Source organism: Pleurodeles waltl, chromosome 6 (assembly GCF_031143425.1).
Source record: "Pleurodeles waltl isolate 20211129_DDA chromosome 6, aPleWal1.hap1.20221129, whole genome shotgun sequence".
Classification (NCBI taxonomy): domain Eukaryota; kingdom Metazoa; phylum Chordata; class Amphibia; order Caudata; family Salamandridae; genus Pleurodeles; species Pleurodeles waltl.
The window spans coordinates 1,504,194,161-1,504,206,634 of NC_090445.1; positions in this window are offsets into that span (position 1 = coordinate 1,504,194,161).

Below are 12,474 nucleotides of genomic sequence, written 5' to 3' on the forward strand. Positions count from 1 at the left end.
TTCTAATGTGAATTTTGACAAGTTGAGCAGACTCAAAGCTTTAATGTTCCAAAAATGTGTGGCCCTTACATCTACACGCGAGACCTGCGCACTTCAGGTTGCAAGGTTGTCAGCAGAGATACAGTCCCTTTTAAGTACTAATTTTCCGAGACACTTTGGTGAACTCGTGGGACGAATATTTAATGCATCCAGTACTGCTGGAATCGCACATTTCTTTAAGGCTAATAATGAGAGCCTATGTGACATTGCGAGTCGCAAAAGCTAATATACAACAGTGCAACTCAAACTGTTTGCGATTCCCAATGAGGTTGTAAATGACCTACCTCATTAATATTTATGAGGTAGGTAGCAATTTGCACCCCCATTGGGAATGGCCGCACGCATAGGGATGTCTGTGACTACTTTTAAATAAAGCAGTTTTGGTTATTTTTAAATGCAGCCCGTTTTCCAAAAACAAAAATGGGATGCATTTCAAACAAAAAAATGAAAAATAATTTTCGCATCCATTAACAAAGGAGAAGGGGTTCCGTGGGGACCCCTTCTCGTTTGTGAATGGGTTACCACCAATTTGAAATTGGTGGTAACTACAATTGTTTTGCGACCGCAATTGCAGTCACAAAACAATCATACATCCCCCTGCGACTCGCAATTAGGAAGAGGCGCTCTCAAGACACCCCCTCCTAATTGTGATTCGTAAATCCCAATTTTGTGAGTCTGTAATTGCGACCGACACGCAAAATAGGGAAGGTACATCGTACCTGCCCATTTTGCAGTCGCAAACAGCAAAGGCCGTCGTACATCAGGCCCCCGATTTAGGTGGAAGTCTCAGTTTTTGAAGCTAAAAAAGCCTTTATGCTCTCTGCCGGCTAAAATAAATTGCTTCTGCTAACCGAAGCCACTGTGGAAAATACAGTCCCCAGATTTTTTCAAAATCCACCACTTTCCTGTCCTAAATTGCTGACTTTATGTTCCAATAGCCCACAAACAAAATGTCTCCATTACAAGGGACTCTAATAGAGACACATCACTGTGGCATTGGAATGTGGAGGAGAGAATGCTGAGGTAGAATGGTGACGGGGGAGGTAGAAAGTGGGTGGCAGTTGGAGGGCAACGGAGTGTCGTGGCGAGCGGCTAAGATTTGCGGTTGCTGCCGCTTATGTAGCTTTTGCCTGAATAAAGGATTTATTCCTGGATTTCATCCCTGCTTCTTCCTCACATTGGCGACGAGCGGGAAGAAGTTCTTCTTAGAAGTGGCAGCAATCGGCTGGTTCTTTTATGCGTCTACGATATAAGATCTGAGGATTTCATAGCAACACATTCCCGTTGCTAGGTGGATCAAGATCTTCTATTCCTGTGCCGATCACGTTCCTGCTGCGCAAGTGTACAGGTGAATTTTAATCTCTCTGCTATTACGGAGACTGCTTAAACATCTAGTCCGCAACCTTGGATGATGCACGATTGTGGCATTTTCTGCGGCCATTTTGGAAGTATTTTTGTTCCAGTTAATGCTGGCAAAATTAGCAGCTATTTTGAGGATACTGCATGAATTTTTGCAAAGCGTACATTATTGGCAGTAGTATTTCAAGACCGTTTCAAGTTCATACTGCAATTTCTCAAGGCTTCCTTTCATTATTCCTAGTTGTTAAACTGCAACAAAATGTCAAGCATCCAACCTCCACCATTTTTTCTTGCGGAGCCTGGTGAGCCTCCTATTCAATGGGAATTATGGATTGACTTATTTGAAGCTTATGTGGATGTTTTGGAAGATCAAGAATGCACGCCTGACAGATATTTAGCCTTGCTGAAACAAAGATTTGCGCGGTTAGCTTAAGGGAATTTAAGAACTTACCTCTAATGGACAATGTAGGAAATGTGGATGTTTATCAGCTTGCAAAGAAGAAACTCCATGAACGCTATGGCAGGAAGATTAATGTGATTCTGGAACGGTATAGTTTTTACTCCAGAACACAGCATGATGATGAGACAATAGATCAATGTGTTGCTGCTCTCAGAGGTTTAGCTGTTACCTGTAATTTTGAACAAATATCTTATGACCAGGTTTTGCGAGATCAAATTCGAATGAAAACAAAATCTCGTAAAATTCAGGAGAAATGATGATTGTGTGGCAGTGAATTGACGTTGAAAGGAGCCATTGATGTAGCACAAAGAATGGAAGTGTCTGAAAAATGCATCCGAACTGTGAGGAAAAATACTTCTGACTTGGACCCTTAGGCAATTGCTGTTAGTGCTGTGATGAAAGACTCTAAAGGGATGGGAAAAAAAAATGAATGGAAAAGGAACAATATAAAAAATTGTTATGGTGTGGGGCTGGGGATCATCTTGCTAATTCCAAAAAATGTCCTGTATTTAACAAGATTTGTAATTTGTGTAAAACGATTGGCCATTTTGGCAAGGTGTTTAAGAGCAGTGTGAATGCGAAGGTGTAGTGTGGTCAGTTTTACGTATATTTTGCGCATTAGCTTCAGGCCTTAGGCCTCTGTGCACTTTGCCTTAAATATATTTTATTCATTTGCTAACAGCTTAGAGCCTCTGTGCACTTTACTCTAAATGCTTTCTATTAGGCTTCGTACTGTTATTTTACAGAATAGCCAGTTCTACGGTGTTGTTTTTTATTCATATCACACTGTTTTGCCTACTTCAGCACTGGAGTTCTTCATAACATATTCACTCTGTGCTTTAGTCAAGGATACAGTCTGGTACATTGCCGATAGACGTGGTAGGAGTCTAGACTTGCCATTCCTGCGCAGGAACATTTTGTGATCACGATGACATGTTAGTTATAAAATCACTTCCTTGTCCCAATACATGCAAGAGGGAGATTCCGACCAGGGAACCACAACTAGACGCTGACTGCCTCGTTGCAGATGCTGAACCAGATCACAGGCCTTTGCTCAGGTATGAGTGTGTCCGTCTCCCTAGTGATACAGAAAGGCAAGCTAGAAGCTTAACATGCTGTGCTCTAAATAGAACAAGCAGAGGGAGAGTAGAAACAGTTAGGAATTATGATAGCTTTATTTCTATGTTTTACTCTCCTGGTTACTATATCAATCCTACTATGTTGTATTGTTCTGGTTATTGCGGCTCACGCCTTAATATCTAAAATACAGTCGTTTTATTAAAACATTATATAAAACTTATACCGTCTTTGTCATTTGTATATGAGACCATATTGTGAATGAGAGAGTTGGTTTGGATCTGAGTGACCACGACTTCCCTGAGAAGTTCCAAAGATGTCATGCGCTTGGCTGCCCAATCATTTCTTCCCCGTGGGAGAAATGAGGCACTGCTAGTTAGCCGGAGCAACAACCGGATTTAGGGTGACAGAGTTCCTTACACGTGGGTCGGACTCAGTCCCCCACACCGTTATCGATCCTGCTGCCTAGAAATCCAGTAGTCTCATTTAGGATAATGAGAGCCCACGCGACATGGCGCCGCCAACGTTTGGTCTGGCTCTAATGTTTGGGTCCGACTGACTCTCTCGGTCTCGTATATATTTTGACTCCTCGGTTCCGTATACGGAGACGTCCGTGGGGCTGAGGGTTTCCGCCACCACAGGTTGGGTACATCCTAATACTTTGTGGTTGGTTGTTCAAGCTTGAACTTTGAAAGGAAATACCCCGATATTGGTGTGCCTTCTCTGTCCTAGAGCTATTATTGTTATACTAATGGCGAATCCAGCTGTAGTAAATATACCGCTTAATATGCGATTTCCGCTCATGGGTCATCTAATAGCACATGGACTGACGGTCCAGGGGGGTCCGGTCACTTTTGTGGTGGACGCCCATGCAGCCTATAGAACAGAACTTTTTTATTCTTGGGTCGTATTTCCAGCAGCTGATGGGGGTACAAATACTTTTCACGAATACACGGTTGCGAATGCCCCTGGACAATACAGGGCTTACGCTTATTTAGAAATACCTTTATCTTATCAAGAACACCATAATTGGCTTGATGGCGCCCTCCCACATTCAGTAACACCAGTACGGTTAGGTCCGTTGAGTAATGATGGTCCGACCTGGCCTTTATTGGCTACATATACACCATATCCTGGAGTGGCAAATGTGGCAGTGGCTGAAGTGCGTCGTTTATATGTGGAATTAACTGAAATGTACAGACGATTAGTTCAGTTTGTGATGCAGACATTAAATACTAATGCAGCGCGTGCTGCTCCAGCTCATCCAAATGCGGTGGTGCCGGGAATAAATCCGGACACTGTACACTCTGTAATGGGCAAGGTACCGGCTAAACGTGAGGAGACTCCATTTTGGCTGGCGCAAAAAATTAATACGCTGGAAGCGGTATTTCCCCATACGGGACCTCAGGATAAGCATAGAATTTTGACGATGTGTTTGCCGTATGGGATGGTTCCTACGGTGGATCTTTGTAATACTTGGGGCACGGTGTTTGCCGCTCTCTATACTACAGCACACGGTACACCGACTTTGGCTAATTTGCCGGAGGTGCTTAAACAAATTCAGGATGAATATGGGGCTGCCCCTGCCTTGGATTTAGGCATGCAATTGATGGGAAATTTTGACGCGGTTTCTTCTATTATTTTGAGTAATCTCAAGGGGGAGGCTGTAGCACTAGCAGTGCGAATGCGTCTTCGGGACGTTCCGCAGATTAATCAGGAGCGGGAGCTTCCGAGAATAATAGCTGAAACATATTCTAGTATTGGTCGTGATAGCCTAGGGGCTCGACTGCAGAAACCACAATTGCAGGGTAAAAATAATAAGGATAATTCTAAGCAACAGCAACCTGAGGGTGCGAAAAAGCGCTGGGATAAGAAACAGCAAACACCTAAGAAAGATGGTGGGCAGTCTCCACAACCGGAGACCCCACAAAATAAGTATAATCTCAGGAATAGGGATACTTTGAAGACGCCTGATAGATATCAATATACTGATACGCGCCAATCTCGTTCCTTTCAGGACTCCTCGGAGAAAAGAAGTGAGAGAGGTGGGCGGTCAGAGCGGAGGACGGAGTACGTGAAACCGAGACAGGATTCACAACGCTCAGCGGAGGTTTCTATTAAACAAGAAGAGAAACCGCTGCAACAAAAACAGCAGTTTAAAAAGAAGAAAGTGGCAGCAGTCTCAGTTAGACATGCCGCTCAAGAAGAGAGTTCTCTTGACGAACAAGACATGGGCGTTAGCGCTGTTAGACAGCGCGGCAGAGGTCACAATAGTTCGCCGGAGTCTTCTAGAGCATCTGGAGGCGAAAGCAACTGATGACTTCATACAAGTCGAGACGGCGGATATGCGAGTCTCTGATCCTGATCAAGTATATCTTGTGACTATACGATTAGAAGGGGACATTGACCGCATTATATACGCCATCTTTTGGGACCATGTGGTGAAATCATATGATGTCCTGTTGGCCGAACAAGATTGGCCACCTGACTTTGTGCGCGACTGTCCGGTTGGGGAGGAGGTTATTGCGCCTTCCTTTTCACCACTTGTTCCGAGAGAACTAGCGGAGTCCTATAGTAAATCATGGGCTCTAGCACAAGCCCCCGCCCTATATAGAAATAATGTGGGGTGGGATAAACAATCACCTTATCATTTCATTCCCATTAAAGGCGAACCTCAGCCACAGCCGCAATATCCTATTAAATTTGAAGCAAGGGCATCGGTTCGGAAAATTCTTACACAATTGGAGTACCAAGGTGTGATTGAGCCTTGTGTCTCGCCGATGAATAATCCCTTATATCCGGTTGCTAAACCGGACCATTCCTATAGGATAGTGGTGGATTACAGACATTTGAATAGTCATACACGCACATATGCAATACAGAATTCACATAGCGCTGCGCTTATGAATAATATAGTGCGTAAAAAATACAAAACAACCTTGGATATCTCGAATGGATTTTTCTGCCAGAATATAGCACCCGAAAGTCGGGACTATACCAGTTTCAGTGCGTTTGGCTCTCAGAAAAAGTTTTGTCGTTTACCTCAGGGGTATAAGAATAGCCCAGGACTGTTTTCGGCTCGTGTGACTGAACTTCTGCACGAGTTGGACCCTGAGGCGTTATCATATGTTGATGACATTTATTTGACGGACGATGAGATTCTACAACATCTCAGTCGCGTATCGCGCATTGTTGTGGGTTTTGCTGATATTGGTTATAAGTTTAATTTTAAGAAATCGAAGATTGCCTTCCTCAGTGTTATTTTCCTGGGATATGAGTTATCGAGTGAGGGCAAGAGCCTGGCGCCACATTTTTTGGAGAAATGTGCTTTACTGCAGCCTCCTAATACGGTTCGGAAGCTCCAGTCTTTGTTGGGGTTTCTGAATTTTGGCAGAACTTACATTCCTGATTATGCTACACGTATAAAACCCTTATATGAACTGATTCGCCCGAATTTTTCAAGTAGATTTTGGACGATTGAGCATACACACATACTGCGAGAGTTGCAGAATGATCTCTTAGCGGTTAAACATTTACACACACGGGACAATAAAACTCATTTGGTCATCAGGGTGATTCCTGGGGCAGATGGATTTACGTATGTCACCTTTAATGAAGGGGAGACAGTCCCGATAGCATACAAGTCCCACTTGTATTCTGCTGCAGAACAACGTTTTGCACAGACTGAGAAAATTCTCACTGCAGTACAGATGGCTGTTATTAAAGAAAGACCGCTGGCCCAGGGTCAACGCATTGTTGTCGTTTCCCCGGTTCCGGCCTTAGAGGCTGTTACTAAAGCGAGTGTTCCTAATTCGAAGGCTCTACACCCGCGATGGATACAATGGGCTACGTCTTTGACAGCCCCTGATGTAGATTATGTATTTGACCCTAAACTGCAGACTCAAGAATTTCTTCAATACGAAATAGAATACCCTGTTCCTGCTGGTACATTGCCTATTGACCAATATGAAGTGGTCATGTATACTGATGGCTCTGCGCAACCGGCGGTTGGGACTAAACAACAATATTCTGCTGCATGTGCTGTGGTGAGCTGCACTATGGAGGGGGAAGTGTTCTGCCCCCGACATACTTATACTAAAACCTTGGGTGATTGCACGGCACAGCTGGCTGAGATCAAAGCTCTATTGTTAGCGTTGGAGCACGCGGATCCGGCACTTTTAACCTTGCTGGTCTGTGACTCCTACTACTGTGTGCAGTCTTTCAACGAATATTTACACTATTGGAAGATGAATGGGTTCAGAGATTCTAAAGGCAACACCATTAAGCATAAAATGTTGTGGGGTAAGGTTGCGGATCTGAAGGAAACGCTTCCTAATGTCCATGTTGTGCATACACTTGGACACCAGCGCGTTGGAATACACGTTGCTGGGAATACTTTGGCTGATGAAGCCGCGAAATCGGCAGTGGCTGTCGCCACAGTAGCCGCAGTGACTCGTTCGAGTTCAAAACCAGACACAGAAATTTCAGCTGCCATAAAGGCTACGGCTGATGGCACGCCTTTTCCTAAAGGATTTCCTTCGAAATATAGTTACTGCTTGAATGGTGCGCTACATGCTACTGTTACAATTCCAGGCATTGGTGTACGTGAAATTCCCAATAAAATTGAGAGACCTCGATTAATTTCTGCAGCGCATGAAGGGGTGGCATCTGCGCATGCTGGTGTGGCTGCCACGATTTCACTTTTACAGGCCCGTTATTGGTGGCCTGGTCTCTATAAGGAGACAAAGCAGTATGTCCTTTGTTGTGACGTCTGTCAACAAATTAAAGCATCGTCGGCTAGACGCCCGCAGCAGACTCCTCTTCTGATATCAAATAGACCATTACAGTGTGTGTACTTGGACCATTGTGGTCCACTGACACCAGATAGTGCATACAAATACATATTGGTTGCTGTAGATTCGTGCTCCAGATTTGTGTGGGTCTGGCCACAGCGCTCGGCTGACGCTCGGACTGTTATTAAAGATTTGCGTATCTTTGTCGATACATTTGCAGTTGTGGCTTTTCATTCGGACCAGGGCCCTGCTTTTGCCTCTAAGGCATTCAGGGACACCATGGCTTCGTTGGGGGTCCAACTCCAATTCTCGTCTCCATTTCATCCCGAGGGAAATTCTGTCATGGAGCGTTTAAATCGTGATTTAAAGCAATCCTTAACAGCCAGGGTTGTAGGTACGGGTCGTAGTTGGCTAGCCCACCTGTATGGAGTACAGAGAGCACTTAATAACTTGCCTAGAAGGTCACTGGGGGGTCGTACTTCATATGAGTGCCTGTTCGGAACACGAATGTATGTTCCTGATCTAGATGGTCCTGGTGTGGAGGCGGCAGATACGCCCTTTGACGTAAATGATCGTGTCACTGTTTTGCAGGATTTACAACAATTTTGTGAAGATAACTCTTCTGCGAGTGCTGCCTCCTCTGGAATTAAGGATGAGCCAGTAACACCTACTGGTTGGATACCCAGGATTGGGGATCTAGTGCGTGAAAAGGTCGCAGTAAAGAAAGAATTTGGTCCTTCTTATCGAGCACCTGTCCCGGTGTTGGGGGTGAGCGGCACGAGAACTGTGATTTTGCCGCCGCTGCAAGGGGCCAAAGGAAATCGTTTTGTTTCCATTGATAATGTCAAGTTACAACATGTGGCCGATTCTGCACAGCAGACCAAGAGGGACACCCAGTAGTTCCGGCATCCCTCTCACTACTGGGGAAGAAGTCCCGCTGCAGGTGATTAGCACCGACAATGTTTCCTCTCCGAGCTTGGGGAGGGTGGAAGATGATCTTGCGATTGTTCCACAGTCGACGATTGATATCGATTCTTTTTCTCAAGTTGCTGTACGTTCTACTGATGTTTCTGAACATGTGATTTATAGCGTACCTAGGAGAGAACCTCCATCAGCTTCCTTGTTCACTGTTGCACCTTTTGCAAGAACTGCCTCTGGCTGCTTCAACGACGCGGATGCGGCTGTATCCAGCTCTTCGTCTTCGCTGTCTTCGATCCGAGGTCCACGTAAGCTACTAAGTTGGCTTAAACGTACATATTTTGTTGTTCCTTGGAACTATTTGTGGCTTTTTATGGCTGTACTGACTATTTTTTTATGGTTGGGATTTGTGGTTACCTTTTTTCTGGTAATACATGGTCATTTTCTTCCTGATCGATCAGACATTGAGCACGTGGAGACTGTGTTGAGACCACATTTTTCGTCTCATATGGTTCGAAGAGACATATCCAATGTGAACATTTCTGCGATACCAATTCCGGATGGAATTGTGTGGGATAAAGTAATGTTTGATATATATGGTCCCACTGAATTGATTCAAATACCGTATGCTGTTAAGTTATCAATGAATGATATTGTTATTCCAGGCATTGTTTCTGATGATTGGGATGTGAAGACAGTAGATGCTATGCTAAAAGATTTGCAATATTATACTGTCTATGACGATGAAGATGCTTACCAATTTAAAGATAATCATGGTGATATGTTTTGCTACACCCATTATGGACACCACTTTATTCACAAAGCGAGTAGCCCTAAGTCCATCTTTAATTATGTACAATGGGAACATTGCTCGACTCCTCCACAAGGGAGTTCGAAAACGTATAATGATAAATTTGCATATTTTTCTGGGCATGATCAGCGAAATGCTAAGTCTTACTATTTTAAGGTGACACCGTATTCTAATAAGCAAATTTTGTTGACCGATACTAAATTACTGTATTCAAATTCGTTTGTATCTAGACTTTCGGTCGAAGGATATGAATACTGGTTGAAGACTGTTGACTTGAAAAGTGTTTGGGGTACGAAAAATTGGCAGATGCAAGGCAGAGATACATTATTTCGAGCATGCATTATCCCTGTGCAAATGATTTTCCTCAATGACACAGTACAACAGACTAGTTGTTTGGGCTTGGCGTCGATTAGAGAATTGACTTTGCCTAGCATACCTGTCCCTTCTAAATTAAATAACTGGCAGCACTATGTGAATGCTACTTTTAGTGAATTTACGCATTGGGTCCAGAATGGTACGCTTAACGCTTCATCGTTACATCCGGGCGGGTGGTTATTGTGGCCTGTAGACACTAATCAGTGTCATCAACGTTTTGTTACCTCTTCTGGGGGGTTCAGGACTAGTAGGGCAGACCCTCGTTACATTTCACCAGAACATGCAGATATAATAACTACATACAGTGTGGGGAAACTTTGTCAACAATGGTTGAAGTACTCCACGCTGGGTGCAGTTAAGTCACACCTCAAGTTACTGTCTAATGGTACTGATTTACAAGATTTCTTGTCAGGTCCCAAGGTGCCCCGGAGAAAAAGGTTCTTATACGAAGTGTATAATGAGTTTTGGAAACTTTCCCAGCAGGAGGCTGCAGCCCGGTTAAGACAGATTGATCAAGAAAATCTGCTGCAGACTTTGTCTGTTGTTGATAATGGCATGCATACCCTTTCTGACCGTGTTTACACGATTGACAGCATTGTCTCTTCTGCTATTGACATTATAAAATCAGACATGTCTTCTTTATATCATGGGCAGAGTCAGACACGATCTGTCATGCAGCTGGGTTGGACTCTTCAGACCTTGAAGGCGGGTCGCGTTCCATGGCAGCACGTTCGTGCCAGAGAGATTTTTATCTCTTTTAATTTGACTCGTCAACAACAACTGATGGCTAAAAAGGAAGCGACATATGTTATGTTAAATATTGAAAAATTAGAGAAACTGCCTTTCACGGTAGCTGAGATTCCGTCAGCTGAATGATTGATCCATGGGGTTATTAATTTGCCTATCTCTACTTTGCAATTTACTTCTTGTTTGAAGCACATTCCGGTGGGTAGATATGAACTATTGGGAGACAGTTACATACACGAGGTGTGGGACCTTCCCTTTCAGTACAGATGTGTTAATGGTTTGAAGGAGGTTTTTCTTAGCGGCAGCGAATGCGAAGCTTCTATCAGCCATTCAATGGTTTGTAAACAGTAGTCCTTGCACGGGGCGTGTAACGCTTCGATTGCTAACTTAGCTTGTTATCTGAAGGGAGTTCCAGTCCCGGTTATTAAAAACACTTTCCAGGTGCTTTCTAACGGCAGTTACATTGTTCTTAACAGCGAACGCTGCTGTGGCATGCGTGCCGGAATAGTTTACGTCGTTGTCGTCAACAAGGCCGTTACGTGCTGCGGGAATGTGTTGTTTCCCCCTACTGAATTTAGGGAGGTAGCGGACATCTGGCCTCATATTGCTACTTCCAAGGTTGATTTCGACAAGTTGAGTCGGCTGAAAGCTTTATTGTTTCAAAAGCATGTGGCCCTTACATCTGCTAGCGAGACCTACGCACTTCAAGTGGCAAGGTCATCGGCGGAGATACAGTCCCTTTTGAATACTAACTTTCCGAGTCACTTCGGTGAACTTGTGGGACGTATATTTAATGCATCTAGCACTGCTGGTATTGCTCATTTTTTCAAAGCCGTTGGTGTTGGTTTCGTTCACACCTTCTCTTCCGTATTCGGTTTGATACCTTCGGCTATACACTCTATTTTCGGAAGCATTTTTGGGGGTTTCCCAATTACTTTGGCTTTATTGGCTGGAGTTTTGCTATTGTTGCTATTTTTTCGCAATGGCTGTCCCGCCGCAACGAGATCCTGTATTGCTGCTCCCGTCAGCGCAGCTGTGTCGTGAACGCATGATGCAGTGTTTTGGAGCAACACTCCTGGCTTATTTGGCGTGTGACTGGTCTTTGTCGTTCCGACCGGTTTTGGATTGTGTGCAACCCGTGTTTCGATGCCTTTGGTGCTCGTTTGAACATGCACTGGCTTTCTGTCTCTCACTGCAGCGCTCTCCAGTGGTTGATCTTGATCTGTTGATGTTCCCGATTAGGGCTCATTCCCAGACTTGTGCACTACGGTTGCGTTTGCTTCGTGAAGCGGATTATGAGATTCCCTTCCTGGAGGAAGATGGTTTTGTCTCTTTCCTTGGCACTACACGGGGTGCCGCCCTGAATGGTTTTGGGGCTTTGGAACACACCTGCTCCATGGTACTTTGTGGCGTGGATCTTCCGATATTGACATATCTCGAAGTGGAGGAGCTTCTACGTTCTATTGCTTCTGTCTGACAATTGGATTTTTTTCTCTCTCTCCCGACTAAATTGACACTACATTGCAATTCGCTCTATCGTCACATGTTTCCTAAATTTATGACTTTGTTGTCTTCTCATCTTGTCGAAATGTTGGGTTTAATTTTAGGTCATGTTTTTTTTTTTATGTTGTTAGAACCACTTGCTACCGACAAGGGGAGGGTGTAGTGTGGTCAGTTTTACGTATATTTTGCGCATTAGCTTCAGGCCTTAGGCCTCTGTGCACTTTGCCCTAAATATATTTTATTCATTTGCTAACAGCTTAGAGCCTCTGTGCACTTTCCTCTAAATGCTTTCTATTAGGCTTCGTACTGTTATTTTACAGAATAGCCAGTTCTACGGTGTTGTTTTTTATTCATATCACACTGTTTTGCCTACTTCAGCACTGGAGTTCTTC